Source organism: Octodon degus, unplaced genomic scaffold (assembly GCF_000260255.1).
Source record: "Octodon degus isolate 3935 unplaced genomic scaffold, OctDeg1.0 scaffold00097, whole genome shotgun sequence".
In the NCBI taxonomy this organism is placed as follows: Eukaryota; Metazoa; Chordata; class Mammalia; order Rodentia; family Octodontidae; genus Octodon; species Octodon degus.
The window spans coordinates 10,664,486-10,672,357 of NW_004524673.1; the positions used below are offsets into that span (position 1 = coordinate 10,664,486).

The 7,872-nt window shown below is 35.4% G+C and overlaps 1 pseudogene; it reads right to left on the reverse strand.

Moving 5' to 3' along the window:
• Nucleotides 1-5,741: 5,741 nt before the first annotated feature.
• LOC101578283 lies at nt 5,742-6,810 on the reverse strand (annotated as a pseudogene).
• Nucleotides 6,811-7,872: the final 1,062 nt, after the last annotated feature.

Here is a 7,872-nt window from a genome sequence, read left to right on the forward strand (position 1 = left end):
GCCCCTGTGTCTGCCTAAGCAGGTTCTTTAATCTGCTGAGCTATTTAGCCAGCCCATTATTTATATTCTTGATAATAGCTATTATAATTAGGAGAGATATAATCTTATGTAGTTTGAACACACTACACTAACAGCTTAAGATGTCAAATATTCTTTAATATATTTGTCATTTATAATTCTTTTGAAAAAGGTATACCCAGTTCATTTGTCCATTTGCTAGATTAGGCTATTTGTTCTTTTTCTGTTTTGTATCTGGAAGTCACCCAAAGCCTCATGCAGTCACTGGGGAGTGAGCTTTTCAGAGATGCATAAATGTAGATTTTGTCATTTGGATGGGACCTCTAATGCTAATTTATTGAAAAATCTCCCTTTTTTAAAAAAAACAGGAACCAAACTCAGGACCTTGCATTTGCCAGACAGACACTTGTGCTGCTGAGCTATATCCCCAGCCCTTAGATTTTGTGATTGATTCATGGTCTAATGCTAGGATTAGTGGTGTGAGTACTGTGCCTGCTATAGGGGGAGTCACCAGGATATAGTATGTGAGACAGAAAGAGTCTGCTTCTCTCTTGTTGCTTTTTTTCTCTTCTGCTAGCATGAATTGTTGCCCCTCTGCTATGTGCCACTTTGCCTCAGAGTCAGCCAATACTGACTGAAACCTACCTCTGAACAGTCTAAACCTTTCCCACTTCAATGTTGGGTCTTGGATATATTTTCTCAGCAATGAGAATAAAAACTAAAATACTTTGGTATAAGACAGCTGTTATGTTCTTTATATATTCTGGTTAGTAATCCACTGTTGGAAGACTAGCTGGAAATTTTTTTTCTCCTATTCTGCTAATTATTATCTATAGTCCACATTTTAATTTGATACAGATCTATTCGTCCATGCTTGATGTTATTTCCTGTACTATTAGAGTCCTATTCAAATAGGAAGTCATTCATTTGTCCAGTCTGTTGAAGTGTTTCAGTTGTTCTCTTTCAGTAGCTTCAAATTTTTAGATCTTAGTTGTATTAACACTTTTTATCAACCAAAGAAAGCAAGAATAAAATACTGGCTTCCTTAAACTCTTACCTACTCTTCACATTTTAGTTCATGTTTTTAATATTCCCAAATATAATTCAGAGGTTCCTTGGGCAAGCCCTACTAATTCTATTAACTACTTGAAAGATACCCTGTTGTCCTCAGTATAAGTGATGAGTGAAGTTGGAATCTTCTTCTATTTTCCTTCTTAAAGTTTAAGATTTGTAAGAGAAGGAAAAATTTATTTGTTCCTATTTATTGCTTATTTTTCAGCCATTATCATTATATCTGATACATAGTATGTCAGCACTAATGCATTTATTAAAGAGACAGTTGTCAATTTTAAATGTAATTTTAGATGTGATTTAAGTGTATATTTTCCAATGCAAATGACACCTATCATGTTATGTAATTTCACCATCATGTCAAAAATTTATGATTTTTCATTCTAAGATCAGGCTGCAAATGATAATTTCCTTCAATGAACTTGTCCCCCACCTTAAGTTCCACAAGGAATTATGACCTTGTTGGAGCTAAAGATTTGAAGTACTCTAGTTGTTTGAAAAATATATTTATTATTGAAAAATTACTGTATTTTTCAAAGTAATTCGACATTTTCCTTTCAGATAAAACAATTATGAAGAATTACTATCCACAAAAGAGTTGAATCTAATAACCATGGTATGTTGATTTAAATTAAATTATTATGGCTTTACCAGAAAGACATAAATGAGAATATTGTTTAAAAGTGGGAAAAAACATAACACACAATAGAAGATGTTCATGAAAGTACAGAAGTAATAGGTACCTAAAGGTAGTCCTGTCTTAATTTTTTTTATATTTTCTCATACATTTGATACATTTTTCTTGCTGTTTACCCCAAAATATTTTGGTATAATTAGAATATCAGAATAATTCTTTCAGTCAGTGTAGTTTAATATCACTTCAAAATAATTAGTTAGGCCTATGACAGTGGTGTTCATAGTGTTAAAAATGAGCACTAAGGAGGCTGGGGCAGGAGGATTGCTGCAAGTTCTAGGTCAGCCTGCTCTAAATGAGTTTAAAGCTAGCCTGAACTATATAGCAAGATTCTCCCTCAAAAAAATCCTAAAACTGAGCATTTATTTTTATCCTTTATTATATGTAAAAGTAAAGTATTTATAAATATATATGAAGAATATATACTTTCAAACTTTTAAAGCTTTATTTATTTATTTCCTATAAGATCTTACTATGCAGGTTGGGCTTCTAGTGATCCTCCTGTCTCAGACTCTACAGTGCTGGGATTACAGGCATGAGCCACACCTGGTTTTGGTGGCCAGCACTGCATGCCCAAGATCCTCAGGATGGCACAGAATGTGATACTAGAGATTGAACGTCGGTCTTTTTTTAAAAATTTAATTAATTTATTTATGTGTGTGTGTGTGTGTGTGTGTGGCCAGCTCAGCCCACCAGGGGGCGGGGCTGGCTAGCATGTGGTGCTGGGGAATTGAACCGCGGTCCCTGTGCTTTGCTAAGCCTGTTTTAAGTAGGTGCTTTAGACACTGAGCCATCTCACCAGTCCCTGAACGTGGGTCTTTACGCTTGCCAAGCAGGCCCTTAGCCCGCTGAGCTATCTCCCAGCCCCTAATTTCAAATATTTTGTTAAATTAATCATTAGAAATTACTTCTGATTTTTTTTATTTACTCAATTTAAAAAATTATTTTATTTATTCTAGAAGTCTCAATATCATAACACTTACAAAAGAAGAGCTAGATAAGGTGGCATATTTTCTCAGAAAGCAAATTTTTTTTTGCTCTGAAGATATGACAGCAGTATAGTTCTAATTACCTTCTATATTTTGGAGAGTGGCAGCCAGCCAATGAGCTGCATTTTTTATCCTAAAAGAATGTAATCAAATAAATAGTAGATGAAGCTTTTGTTGATTCTTGGATATGTAAATTAAGCATGGTATTTAACAAGTTATTTTGTCATACTGATGAATGGAAACACTGATTTGCAAGACTAATTATGATCACTATTTTCAGAACAAGCAAAAGTTTTTATAGTATGTAGTTTTTTAGGGCATTACAATTGGACAGGCAGGTTCTCTGAAGCTCAGGTTTCCTTAGAAGACGCATGGGGTGCTTACATAAACCTCAGCTTGGTGGAGGAAGTGATGTTTATAATTCCGTTATTCAATGTGGAATCAGTTTGCATTTTGAAGTCAACTGGATTTGTCTACTTAGACAGTTTTCAGATGTATGTGAGGGTCTGCATGTGTAAATAGACTATGAACAACTGATATAACTTTAGTGTTACAGTACATTGAGACCATTAATTCTCTGCCAAGTAAAACATGAAAATTTTCTTTTGTTGACTTAATATAATGTTTTGTGAGTAGACTGAGGTGTATTGAACGAAAATTTTGTAGCTTTAGGGATTCACTGAGAATCACAAGAGAAGGGTTAATTCTTAGGTTTTGGAATTAAGCAAAGAAGTATAAAAGTAATGACACTTTCCAAAGAAAGAAGTGTGAATACCTTAACAGAAATACATACATTAGGCTTATGATTGTGAACTATAGTGATGCTCAGGATTTTCATGAAATACAGGGATATATTTTCTGGATACACTTCAAGGTTTACTTTTTCATTGATTGATTGATTGATTTTTTATGTATTTGACTGAGGGTCTTACTATGCAGCTTAGACTTGTAGTATTCTTCCTGTTTTAGCTCTTCCAGTTCTGGGATTACAGGCATGTGCCATCATGCCTGACCTTGGTGGTCAGCTCACCACGTGCATGGCAGGGCCAGCGTGGCAAGTGGTACCAGGATAGAATCCATGTCTTTGCACTTGCCTAGGCAAGCACTTAGACCACTGAGCTATCTCTGTGGCCCAAAGAGTTTCTTTTAAGTACATTGGGGATAGAAAACTATGAGTTTTAGTTTCATGCCAAAAAAAAGTGGAAAATACATTCAACTGAGGAATATGTGTGCATGTTTCATATAATGCAAAATAATGTCATCTTTTACTGTATCTGTGAAGTGTGCCAACAGAAAAATACAAGAGACTGTAACTATCCTTCTCCTGTGATTGATTCTGGGCATGGGCCATCAGAAAGCTTTTCACATGAACTGTTTCTTCAAAAATCTATTTGCATTCATCATAGTTGCTGTATTTCTACAGGAGAGGAAGCCAAATTGTTATGTCCACTTTTGCAATTTAGAGAGGGGATTAGAGACTGAATGTCAAGGCAAATTGTGGAGTTGATAGTGATATTCTTGCTCATTGCAATGGCTATGTATATTTTCAAAAGTCAAATCTGTACTATTTATAGTAAGCTGTAATATTAAATCTTTATCTCTCTCTCTTTTGCTTCTCCAGTGTTGGAATATATGTGAACATTTATCTACCACTGAAGGTCACATTTGCAGAACTAGATCTAGCTTAACATTATCTTTACAATTTTTTGAATTATCCCTTTTTTCAATACTAGTCAAAGTCCTGCTTTACTTATACTTTTCAAAAGATGAATTAAAACTGGTGCATAACTTCAGAGAAAGTTGGAAAAACAACTTGTTGACAATTTCATGGGCCATATACAATGTTATTTGCTTTAATTTATATGTAGTCTTAAGAGGGTGGATATTGTCTTACCTTTCTAAAAGCAGAGAATTGCAGATATTAGTAACAGTCTGTTCGGTATGACATCTATCAAGCCAGTTGTAGGGTTGGTGACCAAATCAGACTGTCTGGCTTCAAATCTGTTTCTATTTCATAACATATAGATTTTAATCATTGAGGAAAATTTGGTCACTCAGAAAAATTATTTCTTTTTTGTGTTATAGTTTGTGTCAAGACATGCCCTCAAAGCTATATGCAGTCTTAGGCAAGGCCTTGCCAGAGGTGGCTGAATCTAAGATTAAGAGTGTGTGAGTACTAAATCAGCCCACTGACTGGCTTGGTACCCTTCTAATCCCATTAGCCTAAATTGAGTATAAAAGGGGAATAGAGACACTGTTAGGTCTCTTGTTGTTTTCATTGCCTTACACTGCCATGAACATACATCCCTCTGCCATGTGCTACCCTGCCCTGGAGCTAGGAGATTATGGACTGAAACCTCCATAAACTGAGCTAAATAAACCTTTCCTCCTTTAACTTTGGATGTTGACTACTTTGTCTCAGCAATGAGAATAGCAAATAATAGATGGTACCTATAAAATGTCTATTTTTAGCTAGATACCAGCTGATATTTAACAATTACCATTAATGGTAAAATTAAAGCAGATTTTTATTCGATTTATTTATTTATTCATTTACTGGGGGCCTGCTCCGATCTATTTATTTATTTTAAAGTTGAAAATTCCTTAATGTTTTACTCCTGGTACCACTACCACAATTTACAAGGAAATATACCTGATGTAATGAAAAGAAAGAAAAAGACAAAGCTACAACAGATAAAAGACCACAAGAATGTACATCTAATTGACACTACATTGCATTACTAAATAGCTGCCCTTTTTGCCAACTGTGGCTATGACAGTCCTGACCCAGAAGGGTTTCCTGTTTAAGCTGCAGTAACTTTTCTGACTGTGGATCATCATTCCTTCTATGGCAGATTTTTACAGTTCTTCTAATACATTTGGGGCGAGTGTCTCAAAGTAACCTGCAGCTTTCCTAACAACTCCTCACTCTCTCCTGCTAAAAACTGTCGCCCTTTTCTGTTGTCTTTTTAAAACCTTCTGCTGCCATATCTACCACTTCCACCACCAGATCCATAACCACCACCATAGGGACTGCCAGAACTTCTTCCACCAAAACTACCCCCCTTCATGGGTCCATAATTTGACTGCTATTGTTCACTATAATATCCAAAGTCATTATAGTTCCCACCACCACAATATTTCCCACCACCAAAATTTCCTCCATCATTGTAATCATCATATTTTCCTCCATTGGATCCTCCTCCTCTACCATATCCACCACCTTGGTTTTTATATCCCAGTCCACTACCACTATATCCTCCTCTACTGCTGTAATCAGGAACACCACCATCACCTCTAAATCTACTATATCCACCATCACCTCCTCCATAACTACCACTGCTGCCACTTCCTCCACCACCGTAACCTCTTCCACCAAAGTTTCCACCATGGCCAAAATTCCCTCCACCACCGCCAAAGTTTCCTCCATGATCCATGAAGCTGCCAGATCCACATCCACGGCCCCTTTGTGATCCAGCAGACTGTATCTATTGTTTAGAAATGACCTTTTTCACTTCACAATTATGCCAATTAATAGTGTGATATTTCTGAACAATGGTTTTATCAATCGAGTTGTGATCATCAAATGTTACAAAAGCAAATCCTCTTTTTCCTATTCTGCCTGTCTTCTATAACTTCTATGGTTTCAATCTTGCCATATTTTTCAAAGTAGTCTCTCAAATTATATTCTTCTGTATCTTCTTTAATACCACCACCAAAAATTTTCTTCACTGGTATATGATCACCAGGCTTTACTGAATCCTCTCTAGAAACAGCTTTCTTTGGATCCACTACATTCCCATCAACTTTGTGTGGTTGAGTATACATTGCTGCATCCACCTCTTCAACGCAAGAGTAAGTCACAACACCAAAGCCTCTGGAACATTTTGTTTGAAGATCTCTCATAACCACATAATCTGTGAATGTGCTCCATTTCCCAAAGTGTTCTCTTAAACTATCATTGGTAGTTTCAAAACTCAGACCACCAGTAAACAGCTTCTTCAATTGCTCTGGCTCCTTTGGATCATGGCTCTCCATTTTGAGACTGGACTCACCTCTTCCAACTAGAATTCAATATATTATTTATTTATTATATTTTTTTATTAATTTTAATGAGAAAAAATACAAAATAGCAAAGAAACAGTTTCAAAAGAGGTTAGTAGGACGTTTACAATAATTAATACATTTAAAGCAGTACATTTTGTTAAAGTCTATAGTAATTCTGTCCAATATTTTAAAAACTAGCCACAAGGTGAGCAAGTGACTACTAAAACTAAAATCAAACTAAAAATTTCTCAATTTCATTGACCACATTTCAAGAGTTGCTCTTGGTACTGATGCGTGGTATCATATTGGGCAGCAAAGATTACACAACATTTTCAAAACATAGAGATTATCTTGCTGGATGAAATTGGATTCTTAGTGTTCTGTGTGTGAATGTGTGTGTGTGTGTGTGTGTGTGTGTGTGTGTACATGTGTTTAGAAAAAGAAAAGAAAGAAAAAAGAAATAGACATGCTCTTTGACTTATGATGGGGTTACATCTTGGGGTTTCAATATTATGAGTTAAAATATATTTAATATACATAGCCAATCAAGCTTCACAAACAAGGTAGCACCCAGAGGACCTTAAATATGCTTGGAGCACTACATTAGTCTACAATTGAGAAAAATAATCTCGCACAGAGCCTATTTAACAATGCTGTATGGGGTAACATAGCTTGTGGTGCCACTGCCCATCATTACAAGAGAAGATGTATCTGGCATCACCATTCAAGGAAAAGATCAAAATTCAAAACTTGAAATGTGGTTTCTTCTAAATGTATATCTATCACTTTCATACCATTATAAAGTTGAAAAGCCACAAATCTAACTGCCATAAGACCATCATAAGTAGGAGCTATCTATACATACTTGCCTATTTTCACATATGTATATATTAGCACATATATGTATATTAACATGTATATTTTTGTATATATGCACATCTACTGTCTTAGTTACTATTTCCTCATTTCTGGGACAAAACACAGGCACACAAAATGAATGAAGAAAAGGTTTATTTAGCTCATAGTTAGTGAAGGTTTCAGTCCATACTCAAC